The sequence below is a fragment of the Petaurus breviceps genome, unplaced genomic scaffold (genome assembly GCF_028583685.1).
Source record: "Petaurus breviceps papuanus isolate PSGF00001 unplaced genomic scaffold, PetGlider_PUasm1.0 91133, whole genome shotgun sequence".
Classification (NCBI taxonomy): Eukaryota; Metazoa; Chordata; class Mammalia; order Diprotodontia; family Petauridae; genus Petaurus; species Petaurus breviceps.
Genome location: NW_027187419.1, coordinates 62,900,072 through 62,914,073, shown reverse-complemented (window position 1 = coordinate 62,914,073; position 14,002 = coordinate 62,900,072). Strand labels below are relative to the sequence as shown.

The window sequence follows — 14,002 nt, the reverse complement described above, 5'->3', positions numbered from 1 at the left end:
GATAAATAAGACACTGCTCTGAAACCCTAGTGTGGAGGTAAGACAGCTATAAAAATAACTACATAGAATAAACAGAGTAAGTGCATGGGAGGTACCAAAAGAAGTTTAGTGGAGTCACAAGGAAGGAAAGACAACTTTTGACTTTTAGAAACAGGAAGGTTCATGGAGGAGGTGGCACTGAGCTGAGTCTTAAAGGATGGGTGGGATTTCAACAGGCATAAATAATAACTCATATGGTATTTTATGAAAAGTGCTTTTCTCAGAACCCTGTGTAAATATAATTATCCCCAATTTTCCAACAGTGAAATTAAGGCTCTGAGAAGTTAAATGACTTCCCAAGGTCACATAGCTAGGACAGAACAAATGCAGATCTGAGAATTCCAAGTCCTGAGTTTCTTCCGCTATGCCATAGCTATATTTGTGGTGATGTGGAGATTCCATTCATGGGAAACTGTGAGGCTAAGGTATAGAGAAAAGCATGTAATATGTATGTGGAACAAACAGTCTGGTTTGCCTAGAGAGCAGAAAAGTGCAAGATAAGACTTAGAAGTTAAATTGACTTCAGTTTCCAGATGCCAAACTAAGAAGTTTGGATTTTATTCATGTAAAAGGGTTTTGAGCAACAAAGTAATCTGATCTATTAAGAAAAAAGATTTATCTGCAAGGACCTATGGGACCAAAGAAAAAACTTTTTAAACTATATTAAATTTGCAGCTATTAATTTCTGAGAGCCCAGATGATACACCAGAATTTTAACTATTAAATCAATCTGCATTTCTATGGCTTTGGGACAGTTCCAAAGCTTTTAGATCAAGATAAGGCACAATTGACCTCTTTCTTTCTAAATCCCCTTCTAAGTGTTAAAGGATGGAGAAATCCTATTATGTCAGAAATCTTTGGCACACCCTTTTTCTGGACTGTAAGAGACAAGTCTTACATGCTTCCCCTGAAACATTTACCAGAGCTTGACTTTAAATAGAACTGTTTTTAAAAAGTGTTTTCTGATAAATCAGAGTTTTCTTTTAGCTTGATACTATTAGGGAGCTAGCTTAATTTATTACTTTTATCCTTGTGGTGAAAAGATGAACTATGATTAGTATATAGGGAGTTAATTATTTTTTAATTAATAAAATCCTTTATTAACTTCTAGTTTACATCATTCATTTCTGCAAGATTCTGAGTTACAAATTTTTTCCCTGTTTTCCCCCTACCCACCACCCCAAAATAGTGGTCCCACTGGATATCCCCTCCTCCAATCTGCTCTCTACCATATCTTCTCCCTCCGACTTTCCAGTAGGGCAAAGTGGATCTCTATGCCCCAGTGCCTGTAGATTTTATTTCCTAGTTGCATGTAAAATAATATTAATAATAGTATATATACATTTAAATATTTGATTTTAAAATTTTGAATTCCAGATTCTTTCCCTTCCTCCCTTGTCACTCACCCATACTAGAAAGATAAGCAATTCAGTATAGGTTGCACATGTGTTGCTATGCAAAACATTTCCATAGTGGATATATTGTAAAAGACTGACTATATTTCCCTCCCTCCTATACCACCTCCCACTTGTTCTGTTCTCTACTTTGATCCTATCCCTTTTCAAAAGTGGGTGCTTCCAACTTCCCTCCCCCCCAGCCTGCCCTCCCTTCCATCATCCCCCCTCTCATCCCCTTCCCACCTACTCTCCTGTAGGGTGAGATACACTATTTAGTGTGTATGTCATTCTCTCCCTAAGCCAAATTCAATGAAAATAAGGCTGACCCATTCCCTTTTGCCTTCCTGTTCTTCCCCTCCATTGTAACCATTTTCCCTTGCCTCTTCTGTATGAAATAGTTTACCCCATTCTGTCTCCCCCCATCTCCTCTCATTATATTCTTCTCTTACCTCTCCATTTCACCTTTTAAGTATCATCCCTTACTATTAAATTGGTCCTGTGCCCTCTATCTATGTATACCTGTACACATATATAGACACATTCACATATGTATTCATACACCCATATACCCTCATATATATATATATATATATATATATATATATATATATATATATATATGTATACACACACACTTCTATTCCCTTCAACTATTTTCATACTGAGAAAAGTTTCATCAGTTACAATTATCGTTTTTCCATGTAGGGATGTAAATAGTTCCACTTTGATAAGTTCCTCATGATTTCTTTTTCCTGTTTACCTTCTCATACTTCTCTTGCTTCTTGTATCTGAATTGTCAATATTTTTATTCAACTCTGGTTTTTTCATCAAGATGCTCTATTCCACTGAATGACCATATTTTCCCCTGAAACATGATACTCAGTTTTGCTGGGTAGGTGATTCTTGGTTTTAATCCCAGCTCCTTTGACCTTGGAATATCATATTCCAAGCCCTTTGATCCCTCAGTATAGAAGCTGCCAGATCCTGTGTTATCCTGATTATGTTTCCACAGTATTCAAATTGTTTCTTCCTGGCTGCTTATAATATTTTTTCCTTGATCTAGGAACTCCAGAACCTGTCCATAATATTCCTAGGAGTTTTCTTTTTGGGATCTTTTTCAGGAGGTGATCAGTGGATTCTTTCAACCTCTGTTTTGCCCTCTGGTTCTAAAACATCAGGGCAATTTCCCTTGAGAATTTCTTGAAGGATGATTTCTAGGTTCTTTTTTAGACCATGCCTTTCAGGTAGTCCAATAATTTTTAAATTATCTCTCCTGGATCTATTTTCCAGGTCAGTGGTTTTTCCCATGAGATATTTCACATTGCCTTCTATTTTTTCATTCTTTTGGATCTGTTTAATAGTATCTTGATTTCTCATAAAGTCACTAGCTTTCATTTACTCCAATCTAATTCTGAAGGAATGATTCTCTTCAGTGAGCTTTTGAGATTCTTTTTCCATCTGGCAAATTGGGCTTTTTAAGGCATTCTTCTCCTCATTGGCTTTTTGAGCCTCTTTTGCCATTTGAGTTGGTCTATTTTTTAAGGTGTTATTTTCTTCAATCAGGCTGTTGAATCTCATTTCATAATTTTCTTGCATCATTTTTATTTCTCTTCCCAATTTTTTCTCCATTTCTCTTATTTGATTTTCAAAATCCTTCTTAAGGTCCTCTATGGCCTGTAATCAGCTCATGTTTTTCTTGGGAGCTTTTGGTGCAGGAGTTCTAACTTCACTGTCTTCCTCCTATTCCATGCTTTGATCCTTTTTGTCCCCAAAATAGGAGTGTAAAGTTGGGTTGCTCTGTTTACTTTGCTTCCTTTGCCTACTCATGTTGCCACTCAATTACTTGACATTTGGGCTTTTTGCCACAGTAGGTCTCTGCTATCAGACTGGGGAGCTTTGTCCCAATCGCTGGGGTTTTCTCAGCTGCCAAAGGTATTAGTTGGGTGCCCTCTCTGAAGCCTCCACACACTCTGGCAAGCTGGTCACACACCCTAGGACCTCCACCCTAGACTGCAATCCAGATCCAAGCAGTTTAAAGCAAGAGCAATTATCCCTCAGACTGGTGCTTGGTCGCCCTACACTCTGCAGACCAGGAGCTGAAGCAGCCATGTGGCTGAGGCTGCCTGGCTGCTGAGCCTCAGCCGCTTCTCGCCCCCAGGGGCAAAGGCCAACCACACTCATGAACTACTGGATCCCAAAGTCCAGACTGCCCTGACCTCTCATTTTGTCCTTAGCATCTATGTGTTGATAATTCTAGAAACTGCCACAGCTGCTGGTGATCTGAAGTCCCTCCAGCCAGTGGCTGGTCAGGCCTGCCCTGAGGCTGAAACCTCTGGCTCCTGTGGGGGCTGGGGTCCACTCCCAGGGCACTGTGCTGGCCACTTCCTGCTGGCCTGCTGGGTTGTCCTCAGTGGGAGGTTAGCTTCTCTGTGTCATTTTATGGATTCTGTAGCTCTAAAGTTTCTTCAGAGTCACCTTTTACGTGAATTGGAGGAGGTGGAAGCCAGAGCCCCACGGAAGTCCTGTTTCTACTCTGCCATCTAGACTCTACCCCTCGAGGCTAATTATTTTGTATCTAGAAGTCATAGAATCATAGGATTTAGATCAGGAAATGATTTGTATTACTTTTTTATTATTGCATTAAGCACAGCCAAAGTAGCATTCTATATTCCACATTACAGAGTTCCATAAGTTTGTCTGGACTTTTAATGACAGCTTGCATATCTACAACTCTCAATTTATCTACATGTGGATCATCCAATTTTTAGAACATATTTTAGGGACTTTTAAGACTAGGCAAGCTTCTCTTATCTCTGTACATTCCCAAACCATCTTTCTTCAACTCATAACCATTATATGGGAACATGAACTACAGACATTTTAATATCAGCTCAGGAAAATGTTAATGTAAGGGGTAAACAGCTGCATTCCATAGACCAGTACAAATGAGTTTTGGATTACTGTCAGTTTTAGTCTATCAATGTCACTGCTTTTGTCCATTGGCATGAAAAGCTGAGAGTTTAAATTCCTTTGTTTTTCAAATGTTTGTCGTGCCCTAAGGAAATTTAATAAGTTGAGAAGAAAAATCTTGGAAGTGCTCAGAATACAAAGAGCATAAGAAAGAGAAGATAGAATTTAAAATGAAAATTTATTGATGCCTTGTGTTTTTACATCACAGTCATTTCTTGCTACTTCTTACCCTGTCCGTCTATACTTCCCAAATGTATACTTAACAACTTTGTCTCTTACAACAAAAACAGGTAAACAAAAGACAACAGATTCAGTGACCCACTATAACAAGATATTCAACTTCTGTACCTGTAGTCCTTTCTACTAAGAGGAAGGAGATACTTTTTGGAGCTACTACTGGTTTGCAGTCACTTAGAGTTCAACTTTTCAGCACTGGTAGATTACAAATGCTATTTATATCCAAGACGTATACTGATCAGAAGCAAAAAACTGATGGAAATAGATTATCTAATTCTAATATTGGTTTGCCTGGTTTCCACACAAATAGTACAGTTTACTCTCTTTGGACCCGTCTTCTTCTTCCTCGACTTCTCTAGAAATGCCATGTTACACATAGGCTACTTTTAATATTTTTCATTATCAGCAGTTATATACTAAATAATCTCTCTAAATATACAGATATAGATATAGATAGATTATGCTCCCTTGACAAGGGATCCTCTAACAATGTCACATGGATTCAGCCATACAGTTGGATTTGTGGATATTGCAAGCTTTGTTCATGTTTTTTCACTGCCTCAGGATCAGGGATTGATGCCAGAAGCTGTTCTTCTTCACTTCATTAATTAGGTTATAGGGTGGAACTAATTGTACACAATGGGCCTTAGGAAAAAACAGACCCCCTTCGTTCATGGCCAAATGAGTATGCAATCTTGGCAACAGCCAGAATGATTAATTAAATTTTGGGAATACCATAGTTAGTTAGCATAACCAGGTAATGGGGTACCCTGATTAGTGAAATAAATGTGATAGAATATTGCTTCCATAAAACTATCTGGGGGCAAGGAATCAGTCTCTTGGTAGAATATAAAAACCAATCAGAATAGATTCATAGCATTTTTGACATTAGAGCTCAAAATAAACCAACAAAAAATGCTAGAGACCTCTAATCCAGTACCTTCCTTTTATTTATATTTTTAAAGTTTAATTGATGCTTTCTAAAACAGTCATTTCCTAATATTTTCACTACCACTTCACCCATTCCCACTGATTGAATTTTCCTGTGTTACAAAGAAAAATAGGTAAGATTAACCAACGTAACGCCTATGATTGATCATATGAGCAATATTTTGCAATAGTCCCCTACTTCTCTGTCAAGAAGAGAAAAATATTTCATTCTCAGTCCTCTGAGATTAATATTGGTCATTGTAATTGATTTGAATTTGGTCAACTTTTAGTTTTGTTTTTGTTTTTGCATTGTTCCAGTCATTGGGTATGCTGCTCTGGTTCTGTTTATTTTGTCAGTTCACACAAGGTTTCCCATATTTCTGTGAATTCCTCATATATATTACAAAGTTGTCTTTTAAAAATAGAGAATTCAGTGGGGGTTAGGGGTAGAGGTAAGAGAGATATTAGGAAATGACTTTTTAAAAGCATCAATGAAAAATTTAAAATATAAATAAAATGAAGGGATCAGATTAGAAGATCTCTAGTATTTTTGTTTGTTTTGAATTCTAATGCCCAATGATTCTATACACAGTTGTATTCATTACACTTGTATACCTCAATTTTGTTCAACAATTCCCCGATTGATGCCAGTCCTCCATTTAACAGATTTCAAAAAAAGCAAAAACAACAAACCAAAAACTTAGCCTAGCTCATGATCCAAGCATTCTTTCAGATGTATATGAATATAGCCTTTGATCTTTTGATTGTAAATTTTAAGAAAAGAAAGCATTTTATCAAACAACAGTCTTGAATCATACCAAGCACATTGTCAAAAAAAAAACCCTCATAAAAAAACAAAGTTATCTGATGACCAACCAAACATTAAGCCTAGAGATGAAAAAAATAAAAATATTTCTTGAAATTCTCTTAGGTAGAAAGCAGAAATCTTCAGAAGTCTGCAAAAATAATAGTAATGAAAATATATATTAAAGGCAAAGTTGGAAAAGCTATGTTAGAATCTATAGGAACAGGAAAAGTATGGCAGTATTCCACTTAACTGTTCAATTCAACCCTCTGAACACGGTCTAGAACCCAAGAGGAAACCACACATTTCACATATGGGGAGTAGGCAAATGCCTATATTATTTAGCTATATAGCCTAGCCTAGTTCTGTTGCTTAAAAAATAGAATCCTCACCTATTTTTAGTTTGATTCTGAAATTCCAACAATAGAACATACAGAGCTTTGTAGCTAGAAAGGGCATTAGAGATTAATTTGTACATGGCCCTCATTTTTTTTTTTAAGCAATTGGGGTTAAGTAACTTGCTCAAGGTTACATGGCCAGGTGTTTCTGGGTGGGTGCTAAGTGTCTGAGCCCAGGATTCAATCTCCAGGTCATCCTGACACTGGAACTGGTGCTCTTGCTTGCTGTGCTACCTGGCCGCCCCTATGCCCCTCATTTGATAGGTGAAGAATCTAAGTCTCAGAGATGTTAAGTGAATTGCCCAAGATCATGCAGTTAATGAGGAGCTAAGCCAAAATACAAGCGGGCAGCTGCATTCAAATCTGGTCTCAGACATTTGCTAGCTGTATTACCCTGGGCAAGTCACTTTACCTTTTTTTTGTTTCAGTTTCCTCATCTGTAAAATGGGGATAAGAATAGCACCCTTCTCCCAGTGCTTGTGTCAGTATCAAATGAGATTATATATATATAGTGCTTAGCACAATGCCTGGCACCATAGTGAGTGCTTTAAAAATCCTTGTTTTCTTCCTTTCTTCTTGCAAAATGTGAAGATTGGCCTAGATCACTAGGTCTCAAACTTTATAGTCTCAGGATCTCTACCACTTTTAAAAATTATTAAGGATCTCTTCATTTTCTTAAAAATTATTGATGACCCAAAGAGTTTTTATTTACACAATCTTTTGATATTTACCATATTAGTAATTGAAAGTGGTACACTTCAAAATATGAATTTACAAATAATAAACCTATTGCATGATAATATGAATACATTTTTAATGAAAAACAACTATATTTCCTAAAATAAGAACAAATAGTGAGACAAGTGTCACTTTTTTACATGTTTTTGCAAATCTCTTTAATGACTGACATTAGAAAACAGCTGAATTTGCATATCTGCATCAGCATTCTATCTGTTGTGATATGTTGTTTTGGTAAAAGTAGATAAAAAAATCTGGCTTTACACAGATATGTAGTTGGGAAAGGGAGGAGTATTTTAATAGGTAGATAACTTCTTAGTATTGTTAGGAAAATAATTTTGACTTTGTGAACCCCCTTGTAAAGATCTCAGGGACCTTTTAGGGTCCTCAGACCATACTTGGGAACTGCTTGACTAGTTGATCTCACTTTATCCCTGTTTAAATGAAATACCTCAGGAAAAGGTAACACTCTAAGCCACTCAATAAATATTTATTGTACAGAGAATTTTTCTAGACTTTTAAGGGAATATGAAGATGAAACAAATCATGGTCCTAACATTTAAGGATTTTATAACCTTTTAATACAATCTAGTCTTGCTTACATTTTTGTCTGAATGCATTTTACGTCTTTTCCTGAGAGTAGATTTTAACAGTGAGAAGAAAATCCATGAAGTCATTAAGTACTTGAGAGTCCTGAAGAGGTGACATCCAAAGGAAAATATGACAGAGAATGGGGTGTCTTGGAATTCTGTAAGCAATTGTAACAACAATGCTACTTGCAGCTTCTGTGGAGGTGTAAGACCAATAACAGCATACAGGAGGGCAGTAGCACAGGTCAACAGTCTTATTAATCAAACATATATGTCATTTACTTAGTTCAGGGGAAAGTCAGCACCCTAAACTTCAGAGAAAATACAAACAGAAATGATAGCATAAAGACAAATAGACAGGGCTTCATCTGACCAAATAATACATGTTACAGATCAACAGACAGATCCAACTGTCTAACCATTATATACATACATGGTTACCAGAGAGAGAAGCACCAACATCTGGGTTTTCAAAGTCGGGAGGGCTTTTTAATGGCTCATCTGGCCAAATCACACAAACACTCTTCCAATGAGTGAGCCCCAAAGCAAAATTCTAACCTCAGAGTATATATATATATATATATATATATATATATATATTTCTTCTGGGTCAGAGGGCATGACAACCCTCATGACCCACTGTCTAATTACAAAGTAGAAAAGGTGTGGGCCTTCCTGAAAAACAATCCTCCCCTAATCAAGCTTCTCTTGTTGGGCTCCACATGAGGCCTATTAGTAGGCAGGGAAGGTCTTCAACTCCCATTAACATTATAGTCATATACTTCATAATTTTGTATAGAATCCATTCTGGCCAAAAGTTAACAAAAGAAAGTATTGAGAAAAATAATTGTTACAAAGGTTGTGGATTTTTGCTCTGTAGGCAAAATGTGGCACCAAGGTTCCTGCCCACATTATTGATTTGGAATTATGTGTTGACATTCCCAGTTTGTTAATAACCTTCCTAAAAGGCAGCACACATAACTGAATTTATTATTGCAACATTTGAAGACTATATTTGAAAATAACAGTGATGTGCAGAATATATCAGTGTAACTTTTAAAAAACATTAAGGGGAGTAGAAGCACAACCTTCCCGCGGCTCCGGCTTCCACCTTCCCCAATACATGTAAAAAGGGGACTCTAAACAAACTTTGGAGCTGCAGAACCCACAAAATGACACAGAGAAGCTAACCTCCAGCTGAGGACAGCCCGGCAGGCCTGCAGGAATCGGCCAGCACAGCGCTCTGGGAACCGAGCCCAGCCCCATGCCGAGGCTTTAGCCCCAGGGTGGGCCTGACCAGCCGCCTGCCAAAGGGACTCCAGATCAGCAGCAGCTATGGCTGTTTCCAGATTTATCAATACATAGATGCGAAGGACAAGGTGAGAGGCCAGTGCAGTCTGGACTTTGGGACCCAGTAGGTGGGAGTGCGTGGCTTCTACCCCCGGGAAGAGAAACCGCTGAGACGCCAGCACAGCCAGCCAGCGCCACGTGGCAGCTTCAGCTCCTGGCCTGCAGAGTGTAGGGGGACCAAGCACCAGTCTGAGGGGTAATCGCTCTTGCTTTAAACTGCTTGGATCTGGATTGCATTCTAGGGTGAAGGTCCTGGGGTGTGCGTCCAGCTTGCCAGAGCATGTGGAGACCTCAGAGAGGGTGCCCATCTAATACCTCCAGCAACTGAGAAAACCCCAGCGTTTGGGATGAAAACTCCCCTGTCTGGTGGCAGAGTCCTACTGTGGCAACAAGCCCAAAAGTCAAATAATTGAGTGGCAAAATGAGCAGGCAAAGGAAGCAAAGCAGACAGAAGATTCCAACGTTACACTCCTATTTTGGGGACAAGAAGGAGCAAGGCATGGAACAGGAGGAAAATAGTGAAGTCAGAACTCCTGCACCAAAAGCTTCAAAGGAAAATACAAGCTGGTTACAGGCTATAGAGGACCTTAAGAAGAAGATAAGAGAAGTGGAGGAAAAATTGGGAAGAGAAATGAGAACGATGCAAGAAAATTATGAAATGAGAGTCAACAGCCTGACTGAAGAAAATAATACCTTAAAAAACAGACTGACTCAAATGGCAAAGGAGGCTCAAAAAGGCATTGAGGAGAAGAATGCCTTAAAAAGTCAAATTTGCCAGATGGAAAAAGAATCTCAAAAGCTCACTGAGGAGAATCATTGCTTCAGAATTAGATTGGAGCAAATGGAAGCTAATGACTTTATGAGAAATCAAGATGCTGTTAAACAGATCCAAACAAATGAAAGAATAGAAGGCAATGTGAAATATCTCATTGGAAAAACCACTGACCTGGAAAATAGATCCAGGAGAGATAACTTAAAAATTATTGGACTACCTGAAAGCCATGACCAAAGTAAGAACCTAGAAATCATCCTCCAGGAAGTTCTCAAAGAAAACTGCCCTGATGTTTTAGTACCAGAGGGCAAAATAGAGGTTGAAAGAATCCACCGATCACTTCCTGAAAAAGATCCCCAAAAGAAAACTCCTAGGAATATTATAGCCATGTTCCGGAATTCCCAGATTAAGGAGAGAATATTACAAGCAGCCAGGAAGAAACAATTTGAATATTGTGGAAACACAATCAGAATAACCCAGGATCTGGCAGCTTCTACACTGAGGGATCGAAGGGCTTGGAATGTGATATTCCGGAGGTCAAGGAAGCTGGGATTAAAACCAAGAGTCACCTACCCAGCAAAACTGAGTATTATGTTTCAGGGGAAAATATGGTCATTCAGTGGAATAGAGGACTTTCAAGCATTCTTGCTGAAAAAACCAGAGTTGAATAGAAAATTTGACATTCGGATACAAGAAGCAAGAGAAGCATGAGAAGGTAAACAGGGAAAAGAAATCATAAGGAACTCATCAAAGTTGAACTATTAACATTCCTACGTGGAAAAAAAATAATTGTATTTTATGAAACTTTTCTCAGTACTTGAAGGGATTAGAAATATATATATATATATATATATGTCTATATATGAGGGTATATGGGAATATGAATACATATGTATATATGTTTACAGGTATACATAGATAGAGGGCACGGGACCAATTTAACAGGAAGGGATGATACTTAAAAGGTGAAATTAAGAGGTGAGAGGAATATAATGAGAGGAGATCGGGAGAGACAGAGTGGGGCAAACTATCTCATACAGAAGAGGCAAGGGAAAATGGTTACAATGGAGGGGAAGAATAGGAAGGCAAAAGCAAATGGGTCAACCTTATTCCCATTGAATCTGTCTTGAGGAGGGAGCGAAATACACACTAAATAGGGGATCTCACCCTCCAGGACAATAGGGGGGAAAGGGGATGAGAGGGGGAATGATGGAAGGGAGGGAGGCTGGGGGGGAGGGAAGTTGGAAGCACCCACTTTTGAAAAGGGATAGGATCAAAGTAGAGAATAGAACAAGTGGAACAAGTGGGAGGTGGGATAGGAGGGATGGCAATATAGTCAGTCTTTTACAATATATCTACTATGTTATTGTTTTGCATTAGCCGCACATGTACAACCTATACTGAACTGCTTGTCTTAACAGTGAGGTGGGGGAAGATGGCAGGGGGGGAAGGGAATGAATCTGGAATTGAAAGTTTTAAAATCAAATATTCAAATATATATATATATATATATATGTGTGTGTGTGTGTGTGTGTGTGTGTGTATACTATTATTAATACCATCTTACACGTAATTGGGAAATAAGATATACAGGCACTGAGGCATAGAGATCCAATGGAAAAGTTGAAATGGGTATGGGAGAAAATATGGGAGGTGGCAGATTGGAGGTGGGGATATCCTGTGGGACTGCTGTTTTGCGGGGATGGGTGGGGGAAAAAAGGGGAGAAAATTTGTAACTCAAAATCTGGTGGAAACGAATGATGTAAATCAGAAGTTAATAAAGCATTAAAAAAAAAAAGAAAATTACACTTAGGAATGAATGAGAGTAGAAATGGCAAGTGGCATTTTGTTCTAGCTGAGTCTGGTCAAGAGAGGAAACATACCGGAGCTATAACTAGCATGGAGTGAACAAGGCTTTTTCCCAGGGCACCAATATCAAGGTGGGGCATGCTTCTTCCCCATATCAAACCTAGTCCTTGTACCTTGCCTTGTGCAGGCGTGTTTTACATCCCCTACATTTTTTGAGGGCCGCCTGAAATCCTTTGGCAGGCCATATGTTGTGCAGGCCTGCCTTGTGGTCTTCCCTGACCCATGTTAGTCACTGTCGCCCCCAGACACCTATTGCTATGACATCTTCCTCTGCCCCAACTTCCCAGAGTTCGAGGGCCAGAGCACGATTATGGTCACACTCTCCTTTTTGACACTTCACATCCAATTGTTTTTGTTACCACTCTAGGACCTACTGACCTTTTGAAAGTGAGGCATGTGCCAAAGAGCGTCCAGTTTCACTGGTGGTTTATACTTCCTCAGCTGACAGGTTCTCATCTCATAGAACCTCCCAAGGGTGACCTAGGAGAAAGTAAAATCAGAAGGAATGATGAGCCATTCTTGGAAAGCGTACTGGTTGCCTAGAGAGGAAGCCATATGTGATGGAAAGGGTCCAGGTCTGAGAACTGAGAGACCAGGGATGTAGTCACTAAATTACTGGGTCACTTCACTTTTCTAAAAATCAGTTTCCTTTCTGTGCTATAGCTGTGCTACCTAAATTACAGGGTTATTTTGAAGCTCAGATGGAATTTAGGCATTTTGAAAAAATAATAGCATTTGAACAAGATAAAGGATTATTATTATTACAGTGTTACAAAACAGATTCCTCCTTATCTCAGGAATGTTGTTTGGTTTTTTTTTTTTTTAATAAATCCAGGATTGTTTTTATTGGGTTAACATCAGATTTTAACAGAGAGCATGTTCTTACTGGGTCCTTTCTATGGAAAAGGAAGATATAAATTGCTGTTTTGGGGATAGTCCTATTAAAGCAGGCAACTGTGGGTGGCTAGGTGGTGCAATGAATAGAGCACTGGCCCTGGAGTCAGGAGGACCTGAGTTCAAATTTGGCCTCAGACACTAACACAAAAACTAGCCGTGTGACCTTGGGGAAGTCACTTAACCCCAATTGCCCTCCAAAAAGCAAAAACAAATCAGGCAACTGTCCATGTACTCAGGGTGCCGAGAAAGGCCGCACACCCAAAAGAATACCCTTCCCCATGTCTAAAACTACATGACTTGAGCTTCCCTGCTTTAGTCTAAGGTGAAATACTCTGTTAAAAAGCAAATTTTATCAGTCACACCTTTGTGCAGGGTTGGCAATATTTCAAAAATTGAGTTCCAAAGGAGTGTTTTGTTTCCTTGGTTTGGGGGTAGGAAAGTTACCGCAGAAGGTGGGGGGAATGGTGACTGGGAAGGTCCCCTGTGCTCAAATGATATACTCTACCCATTAGCTATTCATTGGGTTACCAAGCTCTTCTTTTAAAATGCAATTATTATCTGGGATTGTTCAAGCTTATTAATCATTCATACCTTAATGTGAATTACTTTAATCAAGTAACCAGATTATTTTCCTCTTAACACCCACTCTGAGAGAATGGAAATTTTAGTTGGGGCAAGGGAATGGATAAACTTGGGATAAAATTAAAAAAAAAAACAAGAAAAAAATAAAAAAATAAAAAACATTAAGATATACTTATCTAATACCCAGAGTAGGGGAAGCATGGCAAAAAGTATTGAGGTAAATCTCAAATAGGTAATAAAGAGAAATTATTATATTGTAGAGGTATACTACAGAGCACCTGGACAGAAGGAGCAAATAAATGAATAAGGAAAACATCACCAGCAGGGAAGTATAAAATTATAGTGATGGGGAAATTCAACTATCTAGACTTCCATTGTACTTCTCTCTCTCTCTCTCTCTCTCTCTCTCTCTCTCTCTCTCTCTCTCT

General features: G+C 38.7%; 1 long non-coding RNA gene across 2 annotated transcripts in view; it reads left to right on the top strand.

Annotated features, from left to right (window-relative positions):
- Positions 1-14,002, top strand: part of LOC138155470 (uncharacterized) — a 440,018-nt gene that overhangs the window by 356,778 nt on the left and 69,238 nt on the right. The gene's annotated exons all lie outside the window — the stretch shown is intronic.